Below are 20,412 nucleotides of genomic sequence, written 5' to 3'. Positions count from 1 at the left end.
CTTTAATTGGCCTTAATCTGGAGGCAGACAGGATTGCTGTCCCGCCCTTCCCCCGCCCTGGTGTACATTGCCGGTGCCAGGAACAGCATCGCTAAAGCAACATCCCCTGCCCTTGGCGGGGCCAAAAATTCAGCCCAAGGTGTCTGTTCATTATATCAATTAACATGGCAGTTTGCCCAGGTATTCAGACAAGTAAAAACATTTTGAAGGACGTGGGGAGCAAAGACTTTTGAATATACTTGAATCACAGAGGCCAAAAATATCTAGCGAAAAAGATTTTTCAGAATTACTTCAGTGTCTGCCTGATCTAGGGAATGCCAAGCAATTTTGCAGAAGGATTTACAATGAAGAATGACTTAGGTGGCTTAAAGTAGATCATTTATTGAGAGAATTTTTATTACTTTTGGTCAGGCAAATAGAAGAAAGTTTTCACTGAGAAATATGACATTTCAGTTGAGAGGACGTCCAGCACAACAAATAGATAGGCACTGAAAAATAAGACATAATCATCCGCAAGTATAAAGGCTCTAGCTTTGGATCAAACGTTAGGGAGATCATTTATGTATAGTACAAAAGGAAGTGGGCCAAGGACAGAGCCCTTAGGGATGGCAACAGATAGAAACGGTATGACAGATCAAGTCCTGCTGGAAATATTACAGTATTGGGAAATCTAGACTCTTGCAGATGTTGGAACAAATCCTATAAGAACAGACAGGACAAACTGTAAATATTATAGCAATTTTACTGAATGTTATATTGGAATTAATAATAGAAATACTGGAAGAAAAATTAAGGAATTATGTGACTGTGAGAGGGAAACACACAGAATACATAATAAACAAATAAATACAAGAAAAATATATCGTCCATAGGAAAGTCTTATCTTTAAACACCAAGGTTATAAACCATATATGATAATAATCTTGAATTATACTTGTTTCTGAATATATGCCTAAAAGAATTATTGATTTTATAATTTTTTGGTCCTGGAAAATACAGCTATAAATCTATGGTGTAGAAAAAAAAGATGGGAGCATGGCTTTAGATCATGTGTAGGGGTCTCGAAGAGCATTCTCCAGTGGATAGTATGATCCATGCATTTAAATATTCAAGTTGATTGCCAGTGGGAACCTGGCACCGAACAGCTGGAATCCATTTCTAACAGCAATGAAAAGCAGAGATATGCAGCCCATGATGAAAAATTTGATTTGGAAGAAAATCCTTGCCACATTTGTCGTTTGTATGGTTCTCCAGGGGAAGGGGAGGGTTTCTTTTATGTGACTGTTTTGGGTTTTATTGTGGGAGATTGGAAGTGAGTCATGATTAACACCTGCACCAGCAATTGGAGTAATAAGCGTACTTTACAACCATCGGCATTTTGTAGCTCAGTCAGTGTTTGCTGTCACAAATCAATGCAACAGGTCCCTTTCTGCTACCCTCCCCTTACCCTGGTCCCACCCCTTCTGAGTCCAGTGGTTTATGCATAAGATAGGCCTGTTCTCTTGTCAGTGTGCTCCCAGTACTAAGAGCTGGAATTGCCACCCATGTACAAGAGGAGTACCGCTCCGAGTATACACAGGTAGTAATTACAGCCATTAGCACTAACAGTGCATTCACTGGAAGCATATTGTCTATCTGATGCATAACCATTGGATTCTGGAGCAGGAGTAAAGAGTAGGCAAAGGAAGGGGGAAGTGGGTGGTGCAAGGGACAGGGGAATGATTGGCAAGAAAGGAGGCAGAAATGGTTAGAAAGAGAATCAGAGTATGGTTGGTGAGGGCAGGAGAGAAGAAATGGTTAGGGAAAGTACAGCAGTGAAAAGGAAAAATAGCTGGCAAAGGGCATAGGGAAAATGAAGCAAAATGATTTCAATGAAGGAGTAGATCAGGGTTGTCCAAAATATAGCCAGCGGGCCAGGATCTGGCCCACCAAAAGGTTTCCATCCGGCCCGTGGATGTATTTCAGAGATGAGAAATTTCTCATTGTTTTCTTTCAGACGGGCTATTCATTAAAAAAAAAAATTGTGCTGTCAGTTTCACAGCTGACAGGTGCTGACATTGGGAACAGTGGTTTCTAAACTTCGGACAGATTCGGGGTTGGCTGGCAGGCTCCGACTTTTTTCTTTAAAAGCCTGCTGGATATTCCTGATGTCAGTACCTGTCAACTGTGAAACTGACAGCACGATATATTTTTTAAAAAACTGACCAACCACAAACCTGCTGTGCTGAGTGCTCCCGCTCTCTGCAACTACCAGAGAGAGAGAGAGAGAGGTGGGGTGGGGAATAGGGAGAGAGTGGGAGAGAGAGAGAGAGTAGAGGAACAGAGAGAGAGAGGAGAGACAAAGAGAGAGGGGGGAACAGAGAGAGAGAAGAGGACAGAGAGAAGAAGAGGGGGACAGAGAGAGAGAAAGAGGGAGACAGAGAGAGAAAGAGGGGGGACAAAGAGAGAAAGGAGGGATAGAGAGGGGGGGGGACAGCAAGAGAAAGAGGGGCGGATAGAGAGAGAGAAGAGGACAGAGAGAGGACAAGGGGAACACAGAGAGAGAAAGAGGGGACAGAGAGAGAAAGAGGGGGGACAAAGAGAGAGGGGGACAGAGAGGGAGAGGGGTACAGAGAGAGAGAGAGAGGGAACAGAGAGAGAAGGAGGCAGAGAAAGAGGGGGACAGAGATAGAAAGAGAAAGGACAGAGTGAGAAAGGGGGGCAGAGTGAGAGGGGGACAGAGGGGGGGTAGAGAGAGATGGGGTCAAAGAGAGAGGGGACAGAGAGAGATGGGGGACAGAGAGAGAGCGGACAGAGAGAGTGAGGGTGACAGCGAGAGAGGGGGGATATAGAGAGGGGGGAACAGAGAGCGAGAAAGAGGAGATACAGAGAGAAAGAGGAGGGGACAGAGAGAGAGGGGGGACAGAGACAGAGGGGGAGACAGAGAGAGAGAGAGACAGAGAGTGAGGGGGACAGAGAGAAAGAGGGGGACAGAGAGAGAGAGGGACTGAGAGAAAGCGGGGTGACAGAGAGAGAAAGAGGAGGGGACAAAGGGGGGGACAGAGAGAGGAGGGGATACAAACAGCGAGGATGATAGAGAGGGGTAACAATACAGAGAGAAAGAGAGAGACTGAGAGAGAGGGAGAGAGAGAGGGAGAGAGAGAGTGATCAAGATCACTCCTGACAGATGAACATCATCCTCATCGCTACAAGAAGTGTGTGGGCAAACATTGACTACTTGTGCAAGCAAAAAAATGCCACGTATCTCACTAAATCGATATCCAACATACTGGTGAGAAAGTAAATCGATAAATTAGTCTTCGCATTTAAAGCTTCTTCACAAAAATGCACATTTGTTGTTGTTTTAATTAATAGTAACATAAATTTTTAATGCCTTTATCTTTCCGAAATTGTCTCATCGGCCCCCTTTGTAAGTCAAAAATTGTAATGTGGCCACCCAAGCGAAAAGGTTAGGCAACCCTGGAGTAGATAAATGGATTACAATGGAGAGAAAAGGGAAATGCAAGGTAATGGAGGAGAACAGAGAACATGGCAGAAAGTGGGAGCAGCACCTTAGGGAGGGAAGATAAAAGAAGCTGGAAGTGGTGCCATGGTTGAGAAGAATGGTGCCAGCACCATTGCGGCGGCACAGTGGCGCAGTGGTTAGCACCGCAGCCTCACAGCTCCAGCGACCCGGGTTCAGTTCTGGGTACTGCCTGTGCGGAGTTTGCAAGTTCTCCCTGTGTCTGCGTGGGTTTCCTCCGGGTGCTCCGGTTTCCTCCCACAGGCCAAAGACTTGCGGGTCGATAGGTAAATTGGCCATTGTAAATTGCCCCTAGTGTAGGTAGGTGGTAGGTGAATGGTGGGGATGTGGTAGAGAATATGGGATTAATGTAGGATTAGTATAAATGGGTAGTTGTTGGTCGGCACAGACTCGGTGGGCCGAAGGGCCTGTTTCAGTGCTGTATCTATAAATAAATAAAAATAAATGAACTGGGAAGGTACGTGTAGAGTGCCATCAAGAGTTCTGGTAGGGAGGGAAGTATACCGGCTTAAGCAAAGGCAGAAGGTGTGTTAACCTTGGCTTAGTGGTCATTTTGTTCTCTTTGAGTCAGATGGTTGTGGGTTCAAGACCCATTGCACAGCCTTGAAAATGTAATCTAGATTGTCGCTTCAGTGTTTTAGTGAGGGAGTGCTGCACTGTTTGAGGGGCTATCTTTTGGATGAGATGGTCAACCAATGGAAAATGCCCCTACGACACCGTATGTTGAATAGTTATGTCAGTCAGTATTGCCTTTTTACAGTAACAATCAGCTCAAAAGTGACAGCACTATGGATAATAGGCATTGGTAAAAAGCACAAAAAATGAACTTTATAAATATGGTAAACCAATGAGACAGCTTGCCCTCCAAAGTGGATATAAAACTGTGAAGTAGCTAGGAATAGAGCATAAGAACATAAGAAATAGGAGCCATAGTAGGCCATTCAGCCCTTTGGTTCTGCTCTGTCATTCAACAAGATCATGGCTGATCTTCTACCTCAACTCCACCTTCCTGTACTATCCCCATATCCCTTAATTCCCTTAGTGCCCAAAAATCTATAAACCTCTGTCTTGAATATACTCAACAATTGAGCATTCAAAGCTCTCTGGGGAAGAAAATTTCAAAGATTCACAACCCTTTGTGTGAAGAAATGTCTCTTCATCTCAATCCTAAATGGCTGACCCCTTATTCTGAGACTGTGACCCCATGTTCTAGACTCCCCAGTTAGGGGAAACATTTTCTCAGCATCTACCCTGTCAATCCCCTTAAGAAGTCTGTATGTTTCAATGAGGTCATCTTTCATTCTTCTAAATCCCAGGGAATATAGGCCTAGTCTACTCAATCTCTCCTCATAGGAAAATCCCCTCATCCCAGGAGTCTTTGTGGCACTCCCTCTAGGGAAAGTATGATCTTCCTTAGGTAAGGAGACCAAAACTGCATAGGGTACTTCAGGTGTTGCTTCACCAATGCCCTATACAATTGTCGTAGGACTTCTTTATTCTTATACTCCAGTTCCTTTGTAACAAAAGCTAACATACCACCTTACTTTTATCATCAGCAAACTTGGATACATTACACTCAGTCCCCTCATCTAAATCATTATTAGAGATTGTAAGTATCTGAGGCCCAAATTCTGATCCTTGCAGTAGTCTGCTAGTTACAGTCTGCCAACCTGAAAATGTCCTGTTTATATTCTGTTCATTAAGCAATCCTCAATCCATGCTAATATATTACTACAATTCCATGCATTCTAATTTTGTGTAATAACCTTATGTGTGGTACCTTGCGCAAACGACTACTGGCAACACCTATGCAGTCATATTCAGCTGGCCTCAGACACCGGAAACATCAGAGGAATGTATGATGGCATGAAGAGAGCTCTTGGGCCAACCATCAAGAAGATCACCCCCCTCAAATCTAAATCGGGGGACATAATCACTGACCAACGCAAACAGATGGACCGCTGGGTTGAGCACTACCTAGAACTGTACTCCAGGGAGAATGCTGTCACTGAGACTGCCCTCAATGCAGCCCAGCCTCTACCAGTCATGGATGAGCTGGACATACAGCCAACCAAATCGGAACTCAGTGATGCCATTGATTCCCTAGCCAGCGGAAAAGCCCCTGGGAAGGACAGCATTACCCCTGAAATAATCAAGAGTGCCAAGCCTGCTATACTCTCAGCACTACATGAACTGCTATGCCTGTGCTGAGACGAGGGAGCAGTACCCCAGGACATGCGCGATGCCAACATCATCACCCTCTATAAAAACAAAGGTGACCGCGGTGACTGCAACAACTACCGTGGAATCTCCCTGCTCAGCATAGTGGGGAAAGTCTTTGCTCGAGTCGCTCTGAACAGGCTCCAGAAGCTGGCCGAGCGCGTCTACCCTGAGGCACAGTGTGGCTTTCGTGCAGAGAGATCAACTATTGACATGCTGTTCTCCCTTCGTCAGATACAGGAGAAATGCCGTGAACAACAGATGCCCCTCTACATTGCTTTCATTGATCTCACCAAAGCCTTTGACCTCGTCAGCAGACGTGGTCTCTTCAGACTACTAGAAAAGATCGGATGTCCACCAAAGCTACTAAGTATCATCACCTCATTCCATGACAATATGAAAGGCACAATTCAACATGGTGGCTCCTCATCAGAGCCCTTTCCTATCCTGAGTGGTGTGAAACAGGGCTGTGTTCTCGCACCCACACTTTTTGGGATTTTCTTCTCCCTGCTGCTTTCACATGCGTTCAAATCCTCTGAAGAAGGAATTTTCCTCCACACAAGATCAGGGGGCAGGTTGTTCAACCTTGCCCGTCTAAGAGCGAAGTCCAAAGTACGGAAAGTCCTCATCAGAGAACTCCTCTTTGCTGACGATGCTGCTTTAACATCTCACACTGAAGAATGCCTGCAGAGTCTCATCGACAGGTTTGCGTCTGCCTGCAATGAATTTGGCCTAACCATCAGCCTCAAGAAAACGAACATCATGGGGCAGGATGTCAGAAATGCTCCATCCATCAATATTGGCGACCACGCTCTGGAAGTGGTTCAAGAGTTCACCTACCTAGGCTCAACTATCACCAGTAACCTGTCTCTAGATGCAGAAATCAACAAGCGCATGGGTAAGGCTTCCACTGCTATGTTCAGACTGGCCAAGAGAGTGTGGGAAAATGGCGCACTGACACGGAACACAAAAGTCCGAGTGTATCAGGCCTGTGTCCTCAGTACCTTGCTCTACGGCAGCGAGGCCTGGACAACGTATGCCAGCCAAGAGCGACGTCTCAATTCATTCCATCTTCGCTGCCTTCGGAGAATACTTGGCATCAGGTGGCAGGACTATATCTCCAACACAGAAGTCCTTGAAGCGGCCAACATCCCCAGCTTATACACACTACTGAGTCAGCGGCGCTTGAGATGGCTTGGCCATGTGAGCCGCATGGAAGATGGCAGGATCCCCAAAGACACATTGTACAGCGAGCTCGCCACTGGTATCAGACCCACCGGCCGTCCATGTCTCCGTTATAAAGACGTCTGCAAACGCGACATGAAATCGTGTGACATTGATCACAAGTCGTGGGAGTCAGTTGCCAGCATTCGCCAGAGCTGGCGGGCAGCCATAAAGACAGGGCTAAATTGTGGCGAGTCGAAGAGACTTAGTAGTTGGCAGGAAAAAAGACAGAGGCGCAAGGGGAGAGCCAACTGTGCAACAGCCCCAACAAACAAATTCCTCTGCAGCACCTGTGGAAGAGCCTGTCACTCCAGAATTGGCCTTTATAGCCACTCCAGGCGCTGCTTCACAAACCACTGACCACCTCCAGGCGCGTATCCATTGTCTCTCAAGATAAGGAGGCCCAAAAGAAGGTACCTTATTGAATGCTTTTTTGAAATTCCAAATGCACAACATCCACTGGTTCCCCCGATCCATCCTACTAGTTACATCCTTGAAAAATTCTAACAGATTTGTCATACATGATTTCCTTTTCATCAATCCATGTTGACCCTGCTTAATCATATTACGATTTTTTAAGTGCCATCACCAGATTCTAGCATTTTGCCTACTACTTATGTTAGGCGAACTAGCCTATAGTTCCCTGTCTCTCTTCCTCCTTTTTAAAATAGCAGGGTTATGTTTGTTACCTTCCAATCCTTGGGAACTGTTCTAGAATCTAAGGAATTCTGGAAGATCAAAAGCAATGCATTCACTATCTCTGCAGCTACCACTTATAAAACCCGAGGATGCAGGTCATCAGGTCCAGGAGGTTGGTCGTCACTTAGGCCCATTAATTTCTCCAGTACTATTTATTTACTACTACTTATTTCTTTAAGTTCCTCATTCTTGTTATGCCCTTGGTTTCCCATTATTTCCAGAATGTATTTTGTGTCTTCTACTGTGAAGACAGAAACAAAGGGTAGAATCTTATGAGTGCCGTGGCGTTCCCGACAGCGGGACCAAAAGTTGTCGTAACTTCCGCTCCTGTCACAAATCCCACTTCCCCTGCGATTTTGTATTTACATTAGCCATGCGGTGACGGGCACGGGTAACACGTGGGATCATGCGGCGGGCGGCCTTTCATTGGTGGAGCCCACCGACATTGCCCCAAGCACCATGATCGCCACAGATGTAAAACATTCACTGCTTGCAACATTAAGGGTCAGCAGCCTTCCTTTCATGTAAGCATTTTCAGAATAACTTGAATTGAAGCTTTTACTGAAATCAAAATGTTTTTGCTTCCCTTATTTTGTGAAACTCACCTCCAACTTCATATCATTTATTTTCCCTACAGTCAAAGTGAATCAAGTAGCAGCCAGCAGGCAGCGACCCGCCCCACAGTTTAGCGATGCCTCCCTGCAGGTTCTCCTGCAGGCTGTCAAGGAAAGGCAGGAGGTCCTCTTCCCTGCAGATAGAGTCCGAAGACCCTCCCGCCTCACCAAGGCAGCCTGCATGGAGGTAGCAGAGGTGGTCTCAAACCATGGGGTAACTCGTAGAACATGGGTGTAGTGCTGCAAGCAAATCAATGACTTGCTCAGATCTGTGAGGGTAAGTGGTCCTGGTGAAGCTGCTCCGTTGTTTTCTTCCATGGCTCTGTGACTTTAAGGCAGAGGGTATGCAAGGAATGCACTCAAATGCATGAGCAGCCTTGGTGCCATTTACTAAATGATGAAGCTTACTTTTGTTTATGTGATTGTATGTGTCGTGTGAAAACCAATACAGAATGAGTGATGTTTATGCATGTATGCAATGTTTGTGATGCATTTATTTAGAGATACAGCACTGAAACAGGCCCTTCGGCCCACCGAGTCTGTGCCGACCATCAACCACCCATTGATACTAATCCTACACTAATCCCATATTCCTACCACATCCCCACCTGTCCCTATATTCTCCTACCACCTACCTGTACTAGGGGAAATTTATAATGGCCAATTTACCTATCAACCTGCAAGTCTTTGGCTGTGGGAGGAAACCGGAGCACCTGGCAAAAACCCACATGGTCACAGGGAGAACTTGTAAACTCCACACAGGCAGTACCCAGAATTGAACCCAGGTCGCTGGAGCTGTGAGGCTGCGGTGCTAACCACTGCGCCACTGTGCCGCCCATTATTTGTTATGTCATTAAATCTGTACCGTCTGTTGCAGGATAAATGAAGACATAACCAGTGCAAGCATGCTAAGACAGGAGGAGGGGTCCCTGACATCAGGCTGCTGACCACGGCTGAGGAGGAGGCCTCTGAGATCACCAGAGAGGAAGTAGGTAGGGTAAGTGGAGATGTCGAGGCAGGAGCAACAAGGCAAGGCGTAAGGATGAAGTGTCATCTCTGCTCTTGCAAAGATATGTGGAAGCTGAAGGAAATCGTTTGAACTCATGTGAAGCACATGATTAAAGTGTCTCTGTTTGTGTCTCTACTGTAGGTGCCCGCACTCAAGTAGCAGAACGCCACGTGGCCCAAGTATCCTCCTCTGGAGAGGAAGGAGAAGCCAATACCCAAGAGGCTGCACCGTCACCTGCCTCTTCTTGCACCTCCGCTAGTGCAGATTCATCCACATGGTCCGCAGGGGTGGTTTAAGATTAGAATCTGAGTCACAAGCTAGTGTGCATGACACAGACACATCCCAGCAGCTGAGGGAGTATGTACCAGCCAGGTCCCCTGACATTCAGAGGACTGCTGGGTCCAGGCCCCTGCTCAGCCCCACGCTCATGATGATCCTCTGCTTGTTGCTATGAGAAGTCTGCTGGATGTGCAGCAAAGCCATGTGGAAAATATGTCAGAGATGCCTGAGGTCATGCATGGATTTGTGCATGCCATGGAGGAGTCCATTAAAGCCATGACGTCTGCCATGTCCCAGGCATTTGAGCATATGGCTTCTTCAGTAGAGAGCTGCATGGCGAATCTGGTTGAGCACTCTAGCCATATACGATCTGACCTCCACTCCATGGTTGTTGCTGTGGGCCCCATGCAGCAGAGCCACGCAAGATGGGGAACGAGGAACCAGGACCTCCCTCCAACTGCTCCTTCCCCTCAGGGAGACAGGGATGTGCCATCGTGCACACAGATGGAGGAGGAGCATGTGCCAGCTGCCCCGGGTCCTTCCTCTCAGGACACCCCCAGGATAAACAGCATCTCATCCTCCCCCCTGACATTGACTCCCACACTTCCAGCAGGCGAGCACATGGGGGATACTCAAGCACCACTGCTGCAAACCCCCAGTAGGATGGAGCCATCAAGGCCTCGTCCCTCCAGAGGACACCCGCCACAGTTATCCACAACAACAGGGCAGCGCACTGAGCAGACTGCCTCCACCTCAGCTGCTAATGTTGGGGTAGCACCTAGAGGTAGTGACAGGAAAAGGAAATTGTAACAGTTTTGATCATGAAGGTGGCATGGGTGCTCTACAAATTGTTACGATTGCAAAGAATTAGGAAAACATTTTTATTTCATGCAAAATTTGATTCACTCTTGGTAATGTTTAGCTTGGTTACAGATGGATACAAAGAAGTTTTTTGGAGGCCTATGGCAGGACCACAATGATGCTTCCAAAGAAGGAAATGTCCAGTGTCCATATCTCATTGGAATTTGAGCCTTCACTCTTCAATGATGCTGCTTTCCTATTGATGATTAATAACATTTTCCAATACTGTCATGCCTTACTTTTTTTTTTCTATGGTCATAACTTAATGCTACTTGCAGTGGTGTGTAGTCACAGTCATCGTAGCCCATTGATGATTTCAAATGCCAATCACATGAAAATGCAGCAACACTTCTTTACGATTGCAGAGATGAATAAGACCTCATGCAAAAGGGAATTTCTGTGGGAAATTGTTATGTTTCTCCTCCCAACGTTCCTTGATGATGTGGCTTATTGTTGGCTGAAACATGCATAAGTGAAGTTCTCCCTGATGTCCCTTGCATGTCTCTCCATGGCCCTCATATCGATTGTGGCATTGTTGTCATTGTTGTCCTCCTCCTCACCCTCTTCATAGTCATCCTCATCTGAGGAGGACTGGTGTTCCACCTGTTCCACTGCCTACAGAATGTTGCCATGACTAATTACAAGGTTGTGCAAGGCACAGCAGACAATGATTATTCATGACACCCTCTGTGACGCGTACTGAAGAGCCCCTCCAGACCAGTCAAGGCAACAGAATTGCATTTCAGCATGACAATGGTGTGTTCAATAATGGCTCTGATGGCTGCGTGAGCGACACTGTACCTCTCTTCAGCAGCGCTTTGGGGATGACATACTGGTGTCCTCAATATTGTACAAAGTGGGTGACCCTTGTTACCCAGGATCTGTCCATCCACTTTGTCTGGTTCTTCAAATACTGCTGGCAGCTGGGAGTTCCTCAAAATGTAGAAGTCAAGACAGCTCCCTGGGAAACGTGTGCAAACATGCATGATTCTTCTCCTGTGGTCTCAAACCAGCCGTACATTTAAACAGTGGAAGCCTCTGCAATTGACAAAGACAACAGGCTGGTACCAGTGAGCTCTAATGGCCACATGATTACAGTCGATCACTCCTTGCACTCTAAGGTACCCAGCGATGGCGCCGAAGGCCACATACCTTGCTGTCTGACTGTCCTCGTCTACAGGTAAGCAGATTAAATCATTGGCACATCGAAAAAGGGCATTGGTCAGCTCTTTGATGGACCTGCGAGACATATGTCGCCCGTGGATCCCTGGAAGGAGCTGCTGGAGAAAAAATTGAGTGCAGCAGACACCTTGAGGGCAACTGGCGTGGGATTCTCACCGAAGCCGAGTGGCTGCAGCACATGCTGCAGGATCCTACAAATTTCTGTGGCTATTTCACGTGGCATCCTTAGGCGTCTCTAGCATTGCCTCTCTGATATTTACAGGCAATTTGTCCTTGTCCTGAGGATGCGAAGATGTGCCAGTGCCTGTCTTCGATAAGGCCCTTCCTCGATGTTATCATTCGAGCATCCTCACCTTCCTGTTCTGTCAGTTGCTGATGGTCAGGCTTCATGAGTTGAGGGAAAAGAGCCCTCCTTAATCTCCCTCTCTTTGTTCTTCTTCCCATGGTACTAGAAAAAGTGGGTTTATGAGACCCATACTGCTGTGGCTTTTCTGAACAATAAACAAGCAGAGTGTGGTGATTCAGCCCTCTGTTGCTAGTGAGCTGAAACATCAAGGCAAGGAATAGCTCCCTTATATCTACCTTCAAATTGCAGCCAAGTAGAAGACACACACATTGTCGTTGCCTCCTCCCACTCCTTGCAATCCTTGAGTGTCCACGGGGTCCCCATTATCAGAGAAGATGGTGTGCGTGGAATTCAGGGCAAGTCTCCCCACATTCCAACCTCTTCCTGCAACCTTCCAGCTTGAACCCATCACCCTCGACCCACCCAATGTTACCATTACCCTTCCCTCCGTTACCATTGAGCCTCTCTGCATTACCGTTCACAGTGTAATCATCAATGTATTCATGTCATCCCTCCCCCCCGTTCCTACTCCCATTACTATCAACAGGCCGACTCTTATCCTTGACCCTTCTTATATCGAACTGATCATTGTTGCTGAGTCCCGTTCTCCTGCATATGAAGCTGTCGAATACCCACCCATTAGTCTTGACCTTCCCCCTTACAGAATCCACTTGTCCCCATTGACTGTGACCGTTCCCTCTGCTAGCCAGTACCCTCAATTTTCCCCACAGCTCCCCGATGTCGACAGCACTCATTCCGTCCTTTAGACCCTTGCCAAATATCTTCACACAGTACTGATCTAATCCACCCACCACACCCGCAGCCGACAAAATGCATCTTCACCATCAACATCAACCATTCAACAACCTGGACAGTCCACTCCACCCTGCTCCACTCCTTGATACACTTGATCAGCCCCACCCTTCCCTCCCCGACTACCCTGTCCTGTTCGTCCATGTAGCCTCCGCCCAAGCCATCGCCATCATTCCCTGAGATGATTCACCCTTGCTGGTGCCGAGCCCGGAGGCAAACATCCATTCCAATGGTGGCATGGAGACAAACATCCATTCTAATGTTGGCAGTAGTTTAGCAGCTGAGTGAAAGAGAGAAGAGCACAGCCCTGAGACTCAACTGCACAACTGTGATTGTTGCACATCATGTTGAAACATTCGTGAACCAGGTGGCATGGGCATATCGCTCACTGTTGACGTAGGCAGGTAGGACTAAACGTAACTATGCATAGGGTAATGAGTATTCATGTTATTTAAATGAATGCATAGCTACAATACACCATCGCACTGGGGGAGCCCCGGAATACCGTAAACCCGCCAACAACTTAATTCCTCTAAAATATCCTGCCGTCAGGAATCCAAAAAAATACCCCACACGCCACCAAATCCGCCGTGGCGGACTGCATACAAACCTCCTCCAGATTATTTATTTAATGTCTCTGCCATTTCCTTATTCCACATTATAATTTCACTGGCCTCTGCCTCTAATTGCCTCATGTTTATTTTTACTAATCTCATCCTGTTTATATACTTATGGAAATGTTTACAATCCATTTTTAAGTCTCTTGCTAGTCAACTCTCATATTCTCTTTTCTCTTTCCTTATCAATTTTTTGGTTCTCCTTCTAAAATCCTCCCAATCCTCAGACTTACTACTCTATTTGGCAACACTATAAGCCTCTTCCTTTGATCTAATACGATCCTTAATTCCTCTTGTCCATGTTTGGACCACTTTTTCTGTGGGTTTTTTATACCTTCAAGGAATGTATATTTGTTGCAAATTATGTATTAATTCTTTAAATGCTAGCCATTGCTTGTCTGCCGTCATATCTTTTCATTCGGGTGGGCTCCAACTAATGATAAATGGGGAATGATGAAAGGTCTTACTACAACGCAAATTATTTGCATTATATTGTCCAAATAAATCAAGTCACCGCTTTGCTTTAAATGCTGCTCTCTCCCAAAAGGCACAAATGTGGAAGCATTTAGTAACAGATACACACAGGACAATATATTTAGAGGTTTATCCCACATCCACTTATTTTATCCATCTCTTACTGTTATTCCAAACACCTTTTCTGGTGGCTGATCTCCCCTGCAGCACATGTTTTAAAGCTGGACAACACTGCTTTGCTCTAGTCTGAGTGCTCATTATTGTGATTTATGCCACATTCCTCTGTTGCTGCTGCATTTTACCTGAGTGTGGACAACATTTGGATGGTCCTGGGCACTAATTGAATGGGCCATGACCCACCCAGACATACCAGTGGACACACACCAATGTAAAAGATCCCATTACACTATTCAAAGAAATACAAAGGAATTCTCTGATGACTTAACATTTATTTCTCAACAAACACCTCAAAAACAGATTATCTGATCATTTACCTCAAAATTTATAGTATGCAAATTGGCAGCCATGCTTGCCTATAAGCAGCAATGATAAAACTTTAAAACGACTTTATTGGCTGTGAAGCACTTTGAGATGTCCTGAGTATCTGAAAGGTGCTATACAAAAGTAATTCTATTAGCTTAGCTCGGTTGTCTCTAAATTGTCCAACCGCATTTCTGACATCCAATATTAGATGGACAAATCTATACTCTGGAGAAACCATTGTCTTGGTCCGTTCACTTGTCACAAACTACATCCCTCTCTCTGGCAAATGAAAGAGGCTAAGGAAGACTGTTCACAATCTTGATGTCTTATTTGACCCTGAAATGAGCAAGGGCCTTGGTTCAAAAGATCATCAGAAGTAGAACGAGTAAGGGTGGAAATTAGGAACAGCAAATGTCAGAAAACGTTGGTGGGAGTAGTTTATAGCCTTCCAAACAGTAGTTATACCACTGGACAGAGCATTAAGCAAGAAATTATTGGAGCTTGTAACTTTTTTTTATTCGTTCATAGGATGTGGGTGTCGCTGGCTCAGCCAGCATTTATTGCCCATCCCTAATTGCCCTTGAGAAGGTGGTAGTGAGCTGTTTTCTTGAACCGCTACAGTCCATGTTGGGTAAGTACACCAACAGTGCTGTCAGGAAGGGAGTTTCAGGATTTTGACCCAGCGACAGTGAAGGAACGGCGAAATAGTTCTAAGTCAGGATGGTGTGTGGCTTGGAGGGGAACTTGCAGGTGGTGGTGTCCCCATGCATCTGCTGCCCTTGCCCTTCTAGGTGGCAGAGGTCAAGGGTTTGGAAGGTGCTGTTGAAGGAGCCTTGGAGAGTTGTTGCAGTGCAACTTGTAGATGGTACATACTGCTGCCACTGTGTGTCGGTGGTGATGGGAGTGAATGTTGAAGATGGCAGATGCTGTGCCAATCAAAAAGTCTGCTTTGTCCTGAATGGTGTCGAGCTTCTTGAATCTTGTTGGACTGCATCCATCCAGGCAAGTGGGGAGTATTCCATCACACTCCTGACTTGTGCCTTGTAGATGGTGAACAGGCATTGGGGAGTCAGGAGGTGAGTTACTCATTGTAGAATTCCCAGCCTCTGACCTGCTCTTGTAGCCGCAGTATTTATGTGGCTGCTCCAGTTCAGTTTCTGGTCAATGGTAACCCCCCAGGGTGTTGATAGTGGAGGATTCAGTGATGGTAATGCCATTGAACATCAAGGGGAGATGGTTAGATTCTCTCTTGTCATTGTCTGGCACTTGTGTGGCGCGAATGTTACTTGCTACTTATCAGCCCAAGCCTGGATGTTGTCCAGGTCTTGCTGCATTGGGACACAGGCTGCTTCAGTACCTGAGGAGTCATAAATGGTGCTGAACATTGTGCAATTATCAGTGAACATCCCCACTTCTGACCTTATGATGGAGGGAAGGTCATTGATGAAACAGCTGAAGATGGTTGGTCCTCGGATACTACCCTGAGGAACTCCTGCAGTAATGTCCTGGAGCTGAGATGATTGAACTCCAACAACTACACTCATCTTCCTTTGTGCTAGGTATGACTCCAACCAGTGGAGAGTTTTCCTCTTGATTCCCATTGACTCCAGTTTTGCTAGGGCTCTTTGATGCCATACTCGGTCAAATGCTGCCTTGATGTCAAGGGCAGTCACTCACATCTCACCTCTGGAGTTCAGCTCTTTTTTCCACGATTGGACAAATGCTGTAATGAGGTCAAGAGCTGAGTGACCCTGGCCGACCCCAAACTAAGTGTCAGTGAACAGGTTATTGTTGAGCAAGTGCCGTATGACAGCACCGTCGACGATCCCTCCCATCACTTTGCTGAAGATCGAGAGTAGACCGAGTGGGCGGTAATTGGCCGGGTTGTATTTGTCTTGCTTTTCGTGTACAGGACATTCTTGGGCAATTTTCCACATTGCCGGGTAAATGCCAGTGTTGTAGTTGTACTTGAACAACTTGACTAGGGCCGCGGCTCGTTCTGGAGCACAGATCTTCAGTACTATTGCCGAATGTTGTCAGGGCCCATAGCCTTTGCAGTATCCAGTGCCTTCTGCCATTTCTTGATATCACGTGGAGTGAATCAAATTGACTGAAGACTGGCATCTGTGATGCTGGGGACTTCAGGAGGGGGCCGAGATGGATCATCCACTCGGCACTTCTGGTTGAAGATGGATGCAAATGCTTCAGCCTTGTCTTGTGCACTGATGTGCTGAGCTTCCCCATCGTTGAGCATGGGGATATTTGTGGAGCCGCCTCCTCCTGTTAGTTGTTTAATTGTCCACCATCATTCATGACTGGATGTGGCAGGATTGCAGAGCTTATATCTGATCCATCGGTTGTGGGATTGCTTAGCCCTGTCTATCGCTGCTTCCGCTGTTTGCAAGAAGTCCTGTGTTGTAGCTTCACCAGGCTGACACCTCATTTTTAGGTCTGCCTGGTGTTGCTCCTCGCATGCCCTCCTGCACTCATCATTGGTCTCCCGGCTTGATGCTAATGGCAGAGTGGGGGATATGCCGGGCCATGAGGTTACAGATTGTGGTTGAATACAATTTTTCTGCTGCTGATGACCTCCAGCGCCTCATGGATGCCCTGTTTTGAGTTGCTAGATCTGTTCAAAATCTATCCCATTTGGCACAGTGGTAGTGCCACACAACACGATGGTGGGTATCCTCAATGTGAAGATGGGACTTCGTCTCCACAAGGACTGTGCAGTGGTCACTTCTACCAATACTTTCAAGGACAGATGCATCTACGACAGGTAGATTGGTGAGGACGAGGTCAAGTAGATTTTTTCCTGTTCCTTAGATTCAGGATCGGTTCCCTCACCACCTGCCGCAGACCCAGTCTAGGAGTTAAGTCCTTTAGGACTCAGCCAGCTTGATTCACTCTTGGTGATGGACGTTAAAGACTCCCAGACAGAGTAGATTCTGTGCCCTTGTTACCCTCAGTGCTTCTTCCAACTTCTGTTCAACATGGAGAAGCACTGATTCATCAGCCGAGGGGTGGGGGTGGGGGGGGGGGGGGCGGCTGGTGCAGTAGGTGGTAATTAGCAGGAGGTTTCCTTGCCCATGTTGACCTGATGCCGTGAGATTTCATGAGGTCCAGAGTCAATGTTGAGGATCCCAGGGCAACTCCCTCTCGACTGTATACCACTATGCTACCAGCTCTGGTGGGTCTGTCCTGCCAGTGGGACAGGACATGCCCAGGGATAGTGATGGTGGTGTCAGGGACATTGTCTGAAAGGTATGATTCCGTGAGTATGACTATGTCAGGCTGTTGCTTGACTAGTCTGTGGGACAGCTCTCCCAGTTTTGGCACAAGCCCCCAGATGTTAGTAAGGAGGATTTTGCAGGGTCGACAGGGCTGGGTTTGCCATTGTTGTTTCCAGTGCTTAGGTACTCCGTCCGGTTTCATTTCTTTTCTTACACTTTATAGCAGTTTGATACAACTGAATGGCTTGCTAGGCCATTTCAGAGGCATTTCAGAGTCAACCACATTGATGTGGGTCTGGAGTCACATGTAGGCCAGACCAGGTAAGGACGGCAGATTTCCTTCCCTTAGGACATTCGTGAACCAGATGGGTTTTTACAACAATCAACAATGGTTTCATGATCACCATTAGACTAGCTTTTAATTCCAGATTTATTAATTGAATTGAAATTTTCACCATCTGCTGTGGTGGGATTCAAACCCATGTCCTCAGAGCATTAGCCTTGACCTCTGGATTACTCGTCTAGTGACATCACAACTCCTCCACTGCCTCCCCAAAGCTAATGTAATAATTGTAGGGAACTTCATCTTCATTTAGACTTGAAGAATCAAATTGGCAAGGATGGTCTAGAAGATGAGTTTGTAGAATGTTTTCATGACTGTTTCCTGGAGCAATACATTGTGGAACTGACTAGGGATAAAGCTTTTTCGATGGAGTATTCTGTAATGAGGATAGGTTAATTAGTATTTTCATCGTAAAAGATTGCTGGGAAATAATGATCATAATACCATTGAATTCCATGTTAAATTTGAAAGTGATATACTCCAATCACAGACAAGAATCAGAAACTTAAATAAAAAACCCAATTACATAGGTATGAGGGGAAAATGGGCTAAGGTTGATTGGGAAATTTGACTAAAAAGTATGACGGTAAATAAACAGTGGGAAACATTTAAACAAACAATTGAAAATATTCAGCAAAAATATATTCCATTGAAAAACATAAACTTGGCAAGAAAGATCCATCCATGGCTCACTGAGGAAGTTAAGGATAGTGTCAGACTAAAAAAAGAGGCTTATGATGTTGCAAAGAACAGTAGCAAGTCTGAGGATTGGGAGTGTTTTAGAAATCAACAAAGGGCAACCAAAAAAATTGATAAAAAGGGAAAAAATAGAATGAGAGTAAGCTTGCCAGAAATATAAAAACAGATTATAAGACCTTTTCTAAATATATGAACAGGAAGAGAGTAGTAAAGTAAACATTGGTCCCTTAGAAGCAGAGACAGGAGAAATTATCATGGGGAATGAGGAAATGGCAGAGGCATTGAACATATACATTGTGACTGTCTTCACAGTAGAAGACACGAGTTGCATACCAGAAATAGAGGGTAACCTAGGGGGCTTAAAAGAGTGAAGAAATTAAGTTAATTATTATCAGTAGAGAAAAAGTACTGGAGAAACCTAAGGCACTAAAATCTGACAAATCCCTGGGACCTGATGGCCTACATCCTAAGGTTCCAAAAGAGATAGCTGCAGAGATAGTGGATGCGCTAGCTATGATTTTCCAAAATTCCTTAGATTCAGGAACGGGCCCATCAGATTGGAAGTTTAGGAGGGAGAGACAAACAGGGAACTACAGGCCAGTTAGTCTGACATCAGTAATTGGGTAAATGCTGGAATCTATTATTAAGGAGATCTTAACAATGCACTTAGAAAATCATAGTATGATTAGAACAAGTCAATATGGTTTTATGATCGGGAAATTGTGTTTGACAAATTAATTAGAACTTTTTGAGGATGTAAATAATAGGGTAGATAAAAATGAACTGGTAGATGCAGTATAACTGGATTTCCAAAAGGTATTCAATAAGGTGCCACACAAAAGGTTAATAGGCAAGATAAGGGCACATAGAGTTGGAGTAATATATTAGCATGGATTAAGGATTCGTTAACGGACAGGAAGCAATGAGTGGGAATAAACGAGGCATGTTCAAGTTGGCAGGCTGTGACTAGTGGCTGCCACCAGGATCAGGTTAAGACAGGCAACAAGATGGCAGATGGAGTACAATGTGGGGAAGTGTGAAGTTATTCACTTTGGTTGGCCATAAGAATAGAAAAGCAGAATTTTTTGAAAGGTGTAAAACTTTTAAATGTTGATGTTCTGAAAGACTTGGATGTGCTCTTACAAGGAATGCAGAAGGTTAGCATGCAGGTACAGCAAGCAATTAGAAAGACAAATGGCATGTTAGCCTTTATTGCAAGGCGACTGGAGTACAGGAATAAAGAAGTCTTGCTACAGTTGTACAGGGTTTTGGTGAGACCACATCTGGAATACTGGTCTGAATTTTGTGGGCCCCCTGGAGACGGGCTAGGAGGCGGGGGTCCCACAAAATTGTGACGGGAGGTGGGAGGCAGGGGGCAGAGGGCACATCACCTTCTGTTGCATCAGAATTTTATTGGAGGCAGGATAAGCCAAACCAGCCTTCCTGTCCAGATGCCACTTGAGGCTCTTAAGAGACCTATTACTGGCCACTTAGGAGCCTCTTCCTGCCACCACTGGGATTTAATCAGCGGCAGAGTATGGGGGAGACTCCGCCATCCTGTGAGCTTGGGGGAGGCCCTCCTCTGTGGGCAATCTGTGGCCACAGAGGGCTGCCACCAGGAAAAACTCCACCAACGTTAACCCCTGCACTAAATACCCACTCTCCCCCACTCCATTGCCGGGGCCTTCTGGTCTGGCCCTGGCGACCCCGCCTCACTCACCTTGAATCTGGGCCCCAGCACTGGGTCTGGGTCCAAGACCTCTTGTAATACCGGGAGTGGTCACTGCCCCTGG

Source organism: Heterodontus francisci, chromosome 13, assembly GCF_036365525.1.
Source record: "Heterodontus francisci isolate sHetFra1 chromosome 13, sHetFra1.hap1, whole genome shotgun sequence".
Lineage (NCBI taxonomy): Eukaryota > Metazoa > Chordata > Chondrichthyes > Heterodontiformes > Heterodontidae > Heterodontus > Heterodontus francisci.
This window is presented reverse-complemented; position numbering follows the sequence as displayed.